The following is a 16421-nucleotide window of genomic DNA, read 5'->3' as shown; positions in this document are numbered from 1 at the left end:
TTTGGTTTGTAGGTTTTCCAGGCTGTCTCTGTACCTATTATTTCATATAGTTCTTTTGTGATGGGATTTCAGCTTGGTCCAAAATGTTGTAGGCCTAAAATCTCCATGTGGCATAACTGTTAGTTACATGTAGCTAAGATACTGTCATCAATGTACTGAACATGTGCAAGAACTGAAACCACCTTCCATTGTCTCCTAGTCCCATATTGCCTGTCCATATAAGGTTTACTGATAGGGGATGCATAGCTTATAAAAAGCCTCTACTCCATGTGCTCAGTGCTCAGACCTTTTGAACATGGGTTCAGCTGAGACCCGATCGGTGAGAGTAAAGACCTTTGCTTCCTGAAATGACCTGTGTCCAGACTCTCTGTGAGTGGCTTCTTCAGTGTTCCCTGTAACATATCTGGTGCAACTGGCTTGGGAAATCATCGCAGAGACCCCCAGGATGGTAAATATTTTTACCCACCTCTCCACGGCAACACCCCTGGACCGATACTGCGTGGACCTCCTTTTGTCTCGGCACCATTGGGCCTTCTTTGTCCAAGAGACCATTGCCTGACGGGGTGCCCCATCGATGAATTTCGAATCCCGGGTCAAGGAACTTAAGGTAACCCACAAGGGGTAAAATCTGTATCTAACCTTTCCCACAGGAAAGAAGATGCGGCCGATCCCCGCCTTAAGCTAAACGCTCTGTAGCTAGCCCGTTTAGCATAGGTTCTGTTTTTCCGGCTGAATTCTGATGTATATATGTTCAGTCGGATTCCGGTTTCTGGACTAGTTGAACTCTGTTGTAAATTCCGTTCACTAGATCGCAGATTCTGGAGTGAGTAGACTAGTTGAATTCTGTTGTAAATTTATTTCACTAGATCTCGAAGTGTGGAGCTATTTGATTAACTGAACTCCAGTATAAGCTCTGTTCAGTTTAGAACATAGTCCCCAAATATACTGTTAAGTTAAACCCTGATGTGTATATATATATTGTTTAGCTAGATTCTGGTGTAAATATTGTATAGCTAAGCTCTGGTCTATAATGTGTATGTCTTCCTAAATGTTGATGTATCCGTGGACTATTAGCGGACTTTTAAAGAGAAGATAGTGTTTAATTACGCACGACACCATAACCACTGGCACCATAACCACCAACACTATAACCACTGACTATTGATACGGGGTTGTAGAAATATTAGGCGATCGGGTGGTTTAGATGTTGATTAACTGTATAGATAATTGTATAGCTTTTGGTGGGTTTTGACTATGTTCTGTATGTGTGAGACGTCATTAATGTTGTGAAATGTGTGAGGATCCTGTGTGTTCTGGCCTGGTAACTGCGCCACATGGTGTTATTAATAAGGAGATTTGTGTGTCAATTGTAACTGTGTTTGTATATTTGTACTGCTTTGAATCAGACTCTCCGTTGAAATCATGGGTGCGTCTGATTCAAAAATTGTTGGTCCTTTGTCTTGTATGTTAAAAAAAAATTGCTAAGGGATATGCTGTTTGGCATTATGGTGTAACACTGTCCCCCAAAAGATTCAAATAATCTGTGTAGCAGAGAATGGCCTGTTCTGGTAACCAGTGGTCCTCCTGTGGTAGCCTTGATCTAGATTTAATACAGCAGGTTCACAATGTTATAACTAGTATGCCGGAGCTTTATGATTAGTTTCTGTATATTGATTGTAGGGAAAACAGCCTAATTGGATCAAGTTATGCCACAAGGAACAATGCAGCCTCATGGTTTCCAGAACTCGTTTTTCCACTAAGGCCTCAACTCCACCTAGTTTGGACACCCCCCTATGATTCTGATCTCCCTTTACCAAACCCCTACTCTTCCTCCCAAGCTAAAACTGGTGTAGCTGGAGTTTCCACTTCCCCTGCACCATTGTCTCTGCCTGCCCACTCACCCACCTTAGATACCATCTCATCTGTTCTGGGCACACCTATTCTTGTGGTAGGAGTGTATTTTAGCGTATTTAATCATTGTTCAATTTTATTATTAACAGTCAAAATTGTGAGGAGAATTCTTAATAACAGTAACTGAGTCCATTAAACCAGATAATTCTTAGCAATGACATTGTACCATAACCACTGACATAGAACTATAACTACTTCAGTAATAGTAACTGAGTCTAAAATACACCTGGGCGAAATGGTATAAAACGCTGAAATACACTTTTAGCCTTTTTTGTTACTGGACAGGCCCCTCCCAGCCTTGTCCGAGATATCCCCCTTACTAAATTAGAAACTGAGATGATTAACTTATCTTCCTCTACCCACCTGATGACCCCCAACCGGAACTTGTTAGACCATAATATTCTACAAATGTCCATAGTTTGGTTTTAATATTTAGGATTACTGGTACCCTCCAACCTGGCATTTACAGATGCCTCTCCGACCTACACCTGGCCCAACATACATTGATGGCAATGGCCAGTTGCAATTGGGAGACCCAGTATTTGTATATACGTTCCCTTTACTGCAACCGACTTATTTATTTGGAAAACCCATAACCCCTCATACACAGAAAAACCACAAGCTATGACTGATTTCATACAAACCCACAACCCAACTTGGGCTGATTGTCAACATTTACTATTGACTTTATTCAGTTCCGAGGAAAGGACCCGTGTTAATCAATTGGCCCTTAAAGCTCTTGAGGAGACTGCCCGTACGCAGAACCAGGCGAACCCGGCGGCTTGGGCTTGCTACCCATTTCCCAAATACGGATCCTAATTGAAACATAAACGGTGCTGATATGATTAATTTAAAAGCTTACCAACAAGCTATTATTACAGGCATGGAAGCATGTGGAAAAAGGCTATAAATATGTCAAGAACAGCTGAAGTATTACAAAAAAAACTGATGAATCTCCTAGTGCCTTTTATGAGAGACTGCTTGAATCATACAGACTTTATACATCTTTTCATCCCGAAGCCCCTGAAAATTCTCGTATGATTAATTTGGCATTCGTCAGCCAGGCCCAGAGTGACATTAAAAGGAAATTGCAAAGGTTAGAGGGATTTGCAGGGATGTCCATAACACAGCTAATGGAAGTCGCAAACAGGTTTTATATGAATAGGGAAGCGTGAGGAGGAACGCAGGATGAAAAAGAAAGTGGATATGCTAGCTGTAGCAATTGCAGGAGTGGGTAGACAAGGAGGAGAGATAGAAAAGGAAGGTGAGATTAGGAATGACAGACAACAGGTCGAAATTAATGTACCTATTTTAGAGAGGAAGGACATGGGAAGAACGACTGCCCACAGAGGGAATATAAAGCAAGTTATAGACAAGATGAGAGAAGGGGACGAGGTGGCTATAGAGGAAGAGGAAGTCTTGGAGGGAGCGACAGTAGTAACAGAGGAGATGTCCAGGAAGGTAGATACTACCCCCTTCTAAGAGATCAAGGGATAGGGACAATAGGAACTTTGTGGGTCTGGCTGATACAGTCATAAAGGACTATTGATACAGACCGGGCTCCATCTCCCTTGGCCGAGCGGAGCCTATGGTTGAAGTAACAATAGGGTTAAAGAAAGTCCATTCATGATTGATACGGGTGCTGAACACTCTGTTGTGATCCAATTTAGTAGCCCCTCCCTCTGGAAAGACTGTTACTGTAATAGGAGCTACTGGGAAAGAAGCTATTAGACCGGTATTGTGGTGGAATCTCGGTAAAAATAAATTTAGTAGGCCGAGATTACCACGTGGCATGTGTACGTGCATATACTGGTGTATCGGTCGGTTGGTTGCACGTGGCAAAGATACGATCAGTAGTGTACGGAGCATGTGCGAGAATACCGGATATAGTATTCCCCTCCTCCATTGTGCTGGACAAGCCATGCGGTCAAGCAGGAAGTTAGTTCTTGTTCGTTTTGATTGGTTAAGAGAATGTGTGGGTGGAGCTTATTATGGGAGGAGTTATGTGCCTATATAAGGAGCCTACACTATTGTCCGGGGCTCAGAACTTGTTGTATTTTGGTGACATTAGTCCATCTGAGTCCCGATCGGTGAACCGAATAAAGAATCTCTTCCTTCCTGAAGAAACCTGTGTCCATCTCTCTGTGCTTGGCTTCCGTCAGTTTCTCCGGTATCACTAGAGGGGGGCCCAGATTGTTTTTATTGCACCAGGGCCATTAGGTCCGCGACTGCATTAGTTCCACCACTGAATATATGTAATGTGTTGTTTTTTTCCCCCCATGTCTCGTCATTGAGAGTGTTGTATACATATAGAGTATGAGAAAAAAAAAAACCTATATCACAGGACCCCCAATTGTCCTGATATTTGCAGGACAGTTCTGATTTTAGTGCTTGCTCTACATTCATTGCACTAGGACCCTGCAGAGAGCAATTAAATGATTATTCCTGCATGTTCCGACTTCAGTGGGTCTTTTACAGCATTGCATTCATGCCTGGCTTATCGGACAGTTATTTGGGTATCATTATTAGACTCAGGAATCGTACTTGCACACTAGGGGGCCATTTTGTTCAGCATGGTTGTCCAATTCAACTTCTAGGACGAGATCTAATGTCAAAGTTTCAAGCACAGATAACATTTCTACCGAATGGATCAACGTCCCTGCAGTTTAATAAATCACTAGGCATGTTATCTGTACTGGTGCCAAAATAAGAAGAAAAGCTTCTGTATTCTGCAATGATAACCCCAAACCCAAAGAGTGATGGATCATTATTTGACATTCCAGGAGTATGGGCAGAAAATAATCCTCCAGGACTCGCCCGTAATATTCCACCTATAAATGTTGAATTAAAGCTTGGGTCTTATCCTGTTTGCCTCTGTCAGTACCATATTTTACAGAAGGCCAAGAAAAACATACAGACATACTTGGACAAGTTTGTGAACTGTGAAGGTGGCGGAAGTGACTCCCTGGATTCATCACTCTAGGGTTAAAACCAGCAGCAGATTCTTGGCAAGCTACCCCAGATCCTGAGAATCCTTGTAAGATCCGGTTGAAGCAAACTACCCAGTCCCTGAAGCTTGATTAAAGTGACATAAGCAAGTACGAGACGATTTTCAAAAACCGTGGTTGAGAAAGATATCAGAGAGCAGCCAGTAGGTGTTTTGACGGCCATAATAAAGCCTTAGCACCTACCAACATTTCATAGCCAGAGTGTGTTGAAGGGACCTTTGTGAACGGCAGAGAGGATCAGACAAACAACATTCCCTGCAGCCCTGCAGGAAGCTAAGGTGCCATCGCACGGTTGAAAATGTGGATGAAGACTTCGATCATAATGTATTTCTTTGTGTATTTTGGTGTTTTTATTATATATATGGAATGCAAAGGTGATGACATACAAGGCTGTGATAGTTGTATTAAGACTACAAAAACAGGTAACCAGATATCCCAAACTCTTATTTGGCACTCACATTATGAATGTATAGGATCTGTGACTAGATGTAGATACTTAAACACTGATTGTAGTGTGTGTCAGCCAGTGTCAGGTGAACCCAAGTGCTTTCATCCCCAATTCCAACCCTTTACAATCTGGCTGGTTCTTCAAAATGGCTACCCTCAGGGGGCATTGATAAATTAAACTTTAAGTACCCCTTCTTCCCTAGGCATCGTACTATTCGATGCATGCAAAGCAATTTCTGGTAGTGGAAAATGACAAAAACTTTTGCTTCCTTTTTTAATCTGCTGGCCCATGTGTTAGCCAATAGGCAGGTAGCTGTTTATTTTAGTATCATTTATTTAGTGTCAACGTATTTTGCAGTGCTTTACAATTATTGCATTGGGGAATTATATAGGTAATTAAGAAGAGATACAGAAGAATATTGACAGAGACCAAAGGTGGAGAAAGCCTTGCAAGTTTACAATTAGGAGATAGTGTAAAAGCAGAATATATTTACCACACATAATGTTCCAGCAATGGGCAAAGCATAGCCTAAATCTGCAATTTAGCTGTGTTTCCTCAGACAGCTGTACCTTCTAACTGTCTGTAAGGATCACTTTCTGCCAGAGGAAATTAATTTGTCATGCAGGTGTTTCCTTAGAACCTGCAGTGATTAAGTCCTTCATTACCAAGGCTTTTCCAAGATTCTGTGCATTTGGAACTGTGACATTTTTGTCACTTTTTCTATGTGTTCCTTCCAACATAATTTAACACTTTCTTTTCATGTGCACTCTTACACTCTTGGCTCAATTTGGTTAGCATCATTTGTTAGTAAGTACAGTGAACCACAGAGGAATTGTACCAGCTGCTTGCGGGAGAATTTGGGTGAAAGAAATCAGCCAAATTCGCAAATGCAGAGTCAGCAATTAGTAAACAGATGCTTACACATTGTGTTTTTTATGGTGCAGATAGCATAGGTTCCAACATCGTTATCCTATGTTGCCGGTGGGGGTGGTTAAACGGGGCAGGACAGTGATGCAAATTGCCTCACTGGTGCTGCAAAGGGAAAGCGGACCTGCCTGGAATGGAGGCGTCTCCCCAAATAACTGTCCGATAAGCCTGGCATGAATGCAATGCTGTAAAAGACCCACTGAAGTCGGAACATGCAGGAATAATCATTTAATTGCTCTCTGCAGGGTCCTAGTGCAATGAATGTAGAGCAAGCACTAAAATCAGAACTGTCCTGCAAATATCAGGACAATTGGGGGTCCTGTGATATAGGTTTTTTTTTTCTCATTCTCTATATGTATACAACACTCTCAATGACGAGACATGGGGGGAAAAAAACAACACATTACATATATTCAGTGGTGGAACTAATGCAGTCGCGGACCTAATGGCCCTGGTGCAATAAAAACAATCTGGGCCCCCCTCTAGTGATACCGGAGAAACTGACGGAAGCCAAGCACAGAGAGATGGACACAGGTTTCTTCAGGAAGGAAGAGATTCTTTATTGGATCACCGATCGGGACTCAGAGGGACTAATGTCACCAAAATACAGCAAGTTCTGAGCCCCGGACAATAGTGCAGGCTCCTTATATAGGCACATAACTCCTCCAATATTAAGCTCCACCCGCACATTCTCTTGACCAATCAATACAAATAAGAATTAACTTCCTGCTTGACCGCATGGCTTGTCCAGCACAATGGAGGAGGGGAATACTATATTCTGTATTCTTGCACATGCTCCGTACACTACTGATCGTATCTTGCCTCGTGCAACCAACTGATCGATACGTCAGCATATGCACGTACACATGCCACGTGGTAATCTCGGCCTACTAAATTTATTTTTACCGAGATTCCACCACATTCCCTCCTTTGATGCCTCTTGATATTTCACAATTACTTGAGGCATCACTTAACCTTGGTTTGCATACACCACAAGTTACCTTGAACCAGACCAGACTTATCTTATGATGTGAATCTTCAACACTCATCTTCCTGCATTGGTTCTCCCTGATCTAGAGCCTTATATTATAAATTGAAAAAAAAAAATATATAAAAAAAAATATAAATTGCCATTATCTGTGCAGCAGCCTTCCTCTCTGCTATATTTTCTATCAGGCTTTGCACAGACCTAACTACTAAGGGTATAAGACACGGCAGGAGTAGACACAACATTAAAATCAGTAGGACTCCACCTACCACTGCCTTAAGCCCTCCAAACCACTCATACCAGCTACCAAACCAACTACTTGGATTGTACCCTTTCCATACCTGAGTAGGCACATGCGCTAGTTTAACCATATGGCTAGTAAGCTCAGCTATTGCTTGCCCTTCGTCATCTATTTGAAGACAGCAATTGCTCAGGTTAAACTTCCCACATACACCTCCCTCTACTGCCAAAAGGTAATCCAAGGCTAATCTATTTTGGTATACTGCTGTCCTCATCCTGGTATTGTGCTTCGCTAGAAGATTGAGCGCTTGTGATGTCTCGTTAGTAATGATCTCAACCACTGCCTGTAATCTTATAATACGGTTGAGCATATAAATTGGGGTTCTATAACCAAAGGTACCATCCTCTGCCCACGTGGCTGGCCCATAGTAATCTATAATACGCTGGGGAGGCCATTCATTATCTTCCCAGGCGCCTATCTCTATGGGTCCCCTTTTCTTCCTATGATTCACATCATACACTTTAACACCTAAAGTCTCACCTGTTTCAATAGGTAACAAGAAGAAGGATGGTTTGAGCATACCCAACACACATGCCCCTTCCCAGTCCTGTGGCAACTCCGAATAGGCTTTCTTACCACAGATCCAGTACAAATTTGCTGGGGCTCTCCAGGTAGATGTGATGGATAGATCAAACCACACATCCTTTAAATTGGCGTATCTAGCAAACGGGTTAGATGGTTCTGAGACATTTGAAGCCGACCACCAAGTTGTATTCTTTGTATCATCATCATAAGCTTTTTGCCCTAGACAAGTTAATTCTCCTACAGAAGTATTATACATCATTCCTTTCCTTGCTATGCAAACATAACCTATGATGGAGGTCTTTAATCTCCACTCAGATTTACCTCTAACACTCATATGATAATCGGCTTGTGTAGATATTAATTGGTCAACTGCCTCAGAACCAGACATTACCTCCTTTGCTTCCCAAGGCCATTGGTCTCCCATGTTAGTACCTCCACACACATAGCAGTTGGTAACATTAAGACTACCGGCAATACTCTCGGCTAAATCAATAAACAAGTTTTTAGCATTATGGGGGATCTTATTATCTATGCTCATCTCTTCATAAAAGGAATGGTATACTTGATGAGTTTGGGAGGATACCGTATCAGTCTCTATCCCTATAAACAATACTGTCCCAGGATCTAAACCCGTCCCATATATTTGAAACCCAAATAAATTACCATATTTATCTAAGAACTTGTCGGGGTTATTTATAAGTATATGGACTGGATTGCATTCCATAGACTTACAATATGGGCTGGTAGGCAACTTAGTCACAATCATGTCCTTGTCTACTGTCTGTCCCCAAGTTGCCCACCCCACACAAGACCAATATGGGCAAAAGTTATAATCTCTATTTGGGCATCTAGGGCTCACATACTTATTTTTACTACTGGGACAAATATATTTATCGTTAGACCCATACGTCCTCTCCCATCTAAGATCCCCACATACATTCCACGGCTTTCTACCACTTGATATTGCCTTACACGCATCAAATAGCAGAACACCCGAAGAATGTACGGATTCTAATACCGTCTTATTAATTAGGGTCCCCTGAGGATCTCCATTCCTGAGAGTCAACCAAATTGTACGAGGTTGATACTCTGGACTGAAGCACTTAGGTTCTCCTACTCCTAAATGGCACACACTATATTCTATATTTAGGTATCTACATCTTGATACATCTCCTTTACACTCGTATTGTGAATGCCAAATTAGGGTTTGGGAAATATGGTTACCTGTTCTTGTAGTCTTAATGCATACCTCACAGCTAGGAGTGTCGGTACCTCTACCTTCCTGAATATAAAAATACACATATAAAAACATTATTAAGAACACATCTTTCGTCGTCATCCTCAGTCTTCGTCCGTGCGAAGGCACCTCAGCTTCCAGGATGTAAGGGCTGCAGGGAATGGAGTTCTGCTCGTCTTCACAGGGGTCCCTTCGAGACTTTTCCTGGCTTATATACTATACGTCGGTGAGCGGACAGGCTTTATTATTGCCTTCTCACTCACTCACCAAATCTCTGAAACAATAAAATTTGTAATCCACAAAGTTCCTCATCACTCCGACTGAGTCGTGCGTTTTAACCAGATCTTGCAGGGATTCTCTGGATCTGCTGTAACTTGCCAAGAATCGACTGCTGCTGGTTTAACCCTGGAGTGATGTATCCATGGAGTCACTTCGGCTACTTTTATCGCTGTAGGGGTAGACAAAAGAACAACATAAGGACCTCTCCACTTGGGCCCTAACGGTACATTATTCCACTCTTTAATCCACACTTGGTCTCCTGGGTGGTAACTATGAACTGGGAGATAAATATTCACAGGTAATCTATCTTGTACCCATTTCTGTACCTCCTCCATAGTCTTACCCAACTCTACAACCTGCTGCCGGGTAATTCCTTCTCCCAACTGACTCAAATTCCCCCTTAAGTTACCAAGTACGGGAGGTGGTCGCCCATACATGATTTCAAAAGGAGAGAGGCCCACCCTTCTGGTAGGTGTACTGCGGATTCGCAATAGAGCTATGGGTAAGAGAACGTTCCACTTAAGTTGGGTTTCCTGACACATTTTAGCCAACTGATTCTTAATAGTTCTATTCATTCTCTCTACCTTACCAGAACTCTGGGGTCTATATGCCGTATGAAGCCTCCATTTTATACCAAGCATATGAGTCAGTTGTTGTAGGCACTGATGAACAAAAGCTGGACCATTGTCCGATCCTATAGAGCAGGGTAGTCCATATCGGGGTATTATTTCTCGTAACAGGAATCTCACAACTTCTCCTGCTTTCTCTGTACGAGTAGGACATGCTTCTACCCAGCCTGAATATGTACACACAACCACCAGCAGGTAGCGATGTCCACCAGATTTAGGCATCACTGTATAGTCAATTTGTAAATCGGACATGGGGAGTCCCCCCATAAACTGAACTCCTGGTGGCTTTACTGGTCCTTGCCTTGCATTATTTTTAGCACACGTTACACATCTTCGTACAATGGCCTGAGTCAAGTTGGACAATCTTGGTATGTAGAAATGTTTTCTGAGAGATTCTTCTGTGCTGTCTCTCCCAGAATGTGTCCCGTTGTGATAGTTTTGGACAATTTCTACCGCTAGTGATGCTGGAATTACTATTCTTCCATCTTCTAGCTGATACCATTTGTTCTCCAAATACTTTCCAGGTTCAGTCTTTAACCACTCCTCTTCTTGAGCTGTATAAACTGGAGTCCATTGTGTCAGGATCGGGACAGGGATCCAACACGCAGAGTACAAACAGTAGCCAGATACGTATACCGGACCTTAGAATGGCCGGACTAACGTAAGTAGTACAGTAGAGAATAGTCAAAGACAAGCCGAGGTCGAGGGTAACAGAAGACAGGTAAGCGATAGACAAGCCGAATCAAGGGTAACAGAGATAAGCAGAATAGAGCAAACAAGCCGGGTCAAAACCAAAAGGGATAACTAGAAAACACGAGCACTGAGTGACTAGAACAAGCTAGAACCACGACAGGGCAATGAGCTAATGAAAGAAGCACTGTTAAATGCCCTGTTCAGATAAGTAGACACACCTCCGTCGAGTCCTGATTGGTCCTGAACCAATTGAGTGACAGGTCGTTCCGGGTTGACGTCCTGACGTCGACCTCCGGGCGTCATGCTATAAAAGGGAGTCACTCCCTCGCGGCCGGCTTTGCATGACCGGATGGACCGCGAGGAAGAGGGAAATCAGGCCGTCCGGATGGATGAACGACTAAGTCTCTACCTCTCTCGGAGGTAGAGACCTCAGGTACCCTGACACATTGAGACAGTGGAGTTGGTATAAGAGCAGCTATATGCCCCACATACTCCTGTCTTCCCGATTCAGCGGCACGCTTAGCTGCACTATCTGCCATCCGATTTCCTTTGGTTACATCACCATCTCCTCTCAGATGCGCTCGACAATGTATAATACCGACGTCTCTCGGCTCCCACACTGCTTCCAATAGTTGTAGGATTTCGGCTGCGTACTTGATTTCTTTGCCTTCTGAATTCAATAGTCCTCTTTCTTTATACAAAGCTCCGTGGGCATGAGTGGTTAAAAACGCATACTTGGAGTCCGTGTAGATGTTCACTCTTAAACCTTCAGCCAATTGTAATGCTCGTGTCAGTGCTATCAATTCTGCCTTTTGTGCTGATGTTCCTTTTGCCAGTGGCCGAGCTTCTATCACCTTGTCTATTGTTGTTACTGCATATCCTGCATAGCGGATCCCTTCTTTCACATAACTACTGCCGTCGGTGTAATATTGAACATCGGGGTTCTGGATGGGAAAATCACGAAGATCGGGTCTACTTGAAAATACTTCATCCATTACTTCCAAACAATCATGTTGACTTTCAGTAGGTTGTGGCAAAAGGGTAGCTGGATTTAAGGTATTTACAGTCTCTAAATGCACTCTTGGGTTTTCACACAACATTGCTTGATACTTGGTCATACGGCTGTTACTAAACCAATGATTTCCTTTGTAATCCAACAACGTCTGTACTGCATGTGGGACTCGTACATAAAGTTCTTGACCCAGAGTGAGTTTATCGGCTTCAGCTACTAGCAGGGCGGCTGCAGCTACGGCTCTTAGACAAGGTGGAAGTCCGCTGGCCACTGCATCCAGTTGCTTAGACATGTAGGCAACAGGTCTTTGCCATGATCCCAAGTACTGTGTCAATACTCCCACAGCCATTCTTCTTTGTTCGTGTACATACAGGTAGAATGGTCGTGTGTGATCAGGTAGACCTAATGCTGGGCCACTCATCAAAGCCTTCTTCACATCTTCAAATGCCGTTTGCTGTTCTTGAGTCCATAAGAAGGGGTCGTGCTCTGTACCTTTGATAGCTTACCTTTGATAGCTTACAAGCTCTGCATACAGAGGTTTTGCCAGTATCGCGTAGCTGGGAATCCATATCCTACAGAAGCCTGCTGCCCCCAAGAATTCTCGCACTTGTCTTCTATTCTTGGGTATCGGTATTTGGCACACAGCTTCTTTTCTCTCTGGCCCCATGATTCTTTGACCTTCAGAGATATGGAATCCCAGATATTTGACAGTTGGCAAACACAACTGAGCCTTCCTTCTAGACACCTTTTATCCTGCCTTCCAGAGAATGTGTAGTAGATCGTGCGTCGCTTGCTGACATATTTCCTTTGTAACTGCTGCTATCAACAAGTCATCTACATATTGTAACAATACACACTCTCCTGGGATGGACTCGAAATCCAATAAATCTTGACTTAGAGCTGAACCAAATAGGGTAGGTGAATTTTTAAACCCTTGGGGCAGTCTTGTCCAGGTCATTTGGTGTTTCGAGCCCGTTACAGCGTTTTCCCATTGGAAAGCGAAGATACATTGACTTTCTGCGGCAATTCGGAGGCAAAAGAAGGCATCTTTGAGGTCTAAGACTGTAAAATAGGTAGCCCCGTCCGGAATTAAAGCAAGCAGGTTATATGGATTGGGCACAACTGGATGTATACTAACAACCGCATCATTGACTGCTCTCAAGTCCTGCACAGGTCGATACTCATCTGTACCGGGCTTTTGAACAGGCAGCAATGGGGTGTTCCAGGGGGAAGTACAGAATTTTAGGATACCATACCGTATGAACTTATCCAGATAAGATTGGATGTTCTTCTTAGCCTTCTGCGGGATGTGATATTGTCTTAGGCTCACTGGATAAACCCCAAGTTTTAGTTCGATTTTAATAGGTGGAATATTGCGGGCCAGTCCTGGTGGGTTGTTCTCTGCCCGAACTCCTGGTATGTTGAATAAGGATTCATCACTCCTAGGGTTTTGGCTAGTCAACGCTGTATAAAGTCGCCACTCTTCTTCCTTTGGTACGGATAATGTCATAATACCTGAAGGTCCATTGAACTTTAAGGATGTTGTTCCATTTGGTAGGAACGTAATCTGCGCTTGTAACTTAGATAGCATATCACGTCCCAGCAATTGGACTGGACATTCAGGCATATAAAGGAATTGATGTTTTACTACGTGGCCTCCCAATGTACGACTTTTAAGAACCGGTTTTGCAGCACTTCTTCCAGTTGCTCCTATTACAGTAATAGTTCTTCCAGATGGAGGAGCAACTAGGTCAGTCACCACCGAATGTTCAGCACCAGTGTCGATCATGAACGCACTCCTTTTTCCCCCTATTGATACATCGACCATAGGCTCCGCTCGACCAAGGGGGATGGAGCCCGGTCGGCATCAATAGTCCTCCATGACCGTGTCAGCCAATCCTACAAAGTCCCTACCTTCTCTATCGCGGGACCTTTGCGCTGCTGGATAGTACCTATCTTCCCTTACACTTCCTTTGTTCCCATTACTCCCTCTATTACCATTGCTCCCTCCGGGGCCTCCTCTACCTCTCGCTCTGCCTCTAAAGTTTCCATAACCTGTCCTAGGTCTGTCTCTCTCATACTGTTCTCTTCGCGGACACTCATTTCTCCAATGCCCTTCTTCCCTACAGTATGCGCACTGATTTCTACTCAGAGGTTCCTCATTCCACTTACTATCGCCCCTATCTGGGCCCCGTCTATCTACGCCTGCGATCGCTACCGCTAGCATATCTGCCTTTCTACGCATCTTGCGCTCTTCCTCTTTCTTTGTCTCTGTTTCCCTGTTCATATATACTTTATTCGCTACCTCCATTAGTTGGGTGATAGACATACCTGCAAACCCTTCTAACTTTTGTAGCTTGCGCTTAATATCTCCGTAAGCTTGGCTGACAAAGGCGGAGTTCACCATTCGGGAATTATCTGCGTCTTCCGGATTAAAGGGGGTATACAAGCGGTATGCCTCCAATAATCGGTCATAAAAGACACTGGGCGCTTCATCACTTTTCTGAATCACCTCAACTGTCTTCGACATATTAATAGCTTTCTTCCCTCCGGCTTTCATGCCAGCAATTATAGCGTCTCTATAGGCTCTGAGTTGAACCATATCTGCGCCATTTACATTCCAGTCGGGATCGGTATTAGGGTAATGTGTTGCGGCCCATGCTGCTGGATTGGCTTGATTCAAAGCACGGGCTCTATCCTCTAGCGCTTTAATGGCCGCTTGATTAATCCTTGTCCTTTCCTCATTATTAAACAAAGTCATTAATAACTGCTGGCAATCAGCCCATGTCGGATTATGTGTCTGAACTATCGAGGTGAACAGATCGGTCATAGCTTGTGGTTTCTCAGTGTACGAGGAATTGTGGGTCTTCCAATTCAAGAGATCGGTAGTCGTGAACGGGACATATACGAAGACTGGGTCAGCATGTGCCATTTGACCTGCGGCATCGATATAAGCTGACCCGGGATTCAGACGAAGAGGCATCTGATAATGTTTTAATTGTTGGGTACCGGTCAGTTGTCGGGTTAGTATGGGGCTACGTGGAGGGGCGTCAGTTATGGGTTCCAGTCGGGGGGAAATAGGGCATGAGGATGTGGGAGCTTGTTTTGGGGAAAAGTTAGTAAATAGAATACTCCCAGCCGAGCTAGAAGAAGCTTGACCGGAAGTTTGAAGTGGCGCCAAATCAGGATATTTAGATCTAACGGGGGTTGGTTCTGGTTCCGGAAGGGGAGGTTTAATACGAGGGGGGGTGGATTCTGTACTAGAGGAGGAAGCGGAAGTGGATGAGGGCAATGAGGGGAGGGGTATAGAACTTCCTGCATTCGCGTTACCTCTTCCTGTAGGGAAGTAAGGGGGCGGCAAAGGGATCTCGGACTCAGGGGGCGTGTCCAAAATGGGCCTAACCACAGTCCTAGTGGACAAACAAGTCCTGGCCACCATGAGGCGACATTGCTCCTCGTGGCATATCTGAATCCATTTTGGCGAGTCGTTTACGGCCTGTCTCCAACAATCAATATATGGAAACTGTCCGTAAAGTTCAGGCCTACCTGACACAGCCACGTGTACACGCTGTATCAGGGTTGGATCCAAACTACCACGTGGCGGCCATGCCGCAACCAAAGTAGGCCACTCCCTAGTGCACAAAGTAACCAAACCTACAGGAGACATTTTAACCCCAAAATCACATGTTTTGAATCCCTTTTTAAAATTCTTTACCATACAACCTAAGGGATCCGGAATCGTTGACTCCGACGCGCCCATACTTATCAATGGAACGTCGTTGACAACGAATACTATGCACGCGTTCTATTCAACAGTCACACCCGTTTCTGGCATGAATAATGCCAATAGGGCAACATTCTGATAAAGGGTTGGAGAAATCCTTGAACTAATAAATATCTATACATACATTTCTGGTTTATGATATTTTTTATCTGATTCAAAGGAACACTCTAGGCTCCTACAGCACTTCAATTAGCTGATGTACTTAAGGAGTCAACTGCAGGTCACCTTTGTCTTATTTTTTTTTTTTTTAAAGGCAGCCAAGCTTCACTCACTTTGATCACTCATTCAAAGCTGAAGCATTGCTTCTTATATAGAAACATTTAAGTGGACCTGAAACTTATTAATCTAAGAATGACAGGAGCAGGGAGGGGCAAGGATACAATTTCACAGCTGGAAAGGTGAGTTGTTGTTTTTTAACATATCAGGGTCCTAGATCTAATTAGAAACACCAATATATTTCATTTTAATGCTAGAGTGTTTCTTTAAATTGCAACTGTTGTGAAAAATGAATTCCATAATTCAGTCCCAGATTTCAATGGTTTGGTAGTATTTGGATGGGGTACAATATGGTATCTATTCAAGTGTATTCAGAATCTATCTTTGTATATCTGGAGTTTTATGAATGTTGTGAATGATATCTTTCCTCTGAATGCCCCTTGCTTGTCCTGATTTATTTTAG

This window comes from Pelobates fuscus, chromosome 5 (assembly GCF_036172605.1).
Source record: "Pelobates fuscus isolate aPelFus1 chromosome 5, aPelFus1.pri, whole genome shotgun sequence".
Taxonomy (NCBI): domain Eukaryota; kingdom Metazoa; phylum Chordata; class Amphibia; order Anura; family Pelobatidae; genus Pelobates; species Pelobates fuscus.
This window is presented reverse-complemented; position numbering follows the sequence as displayed.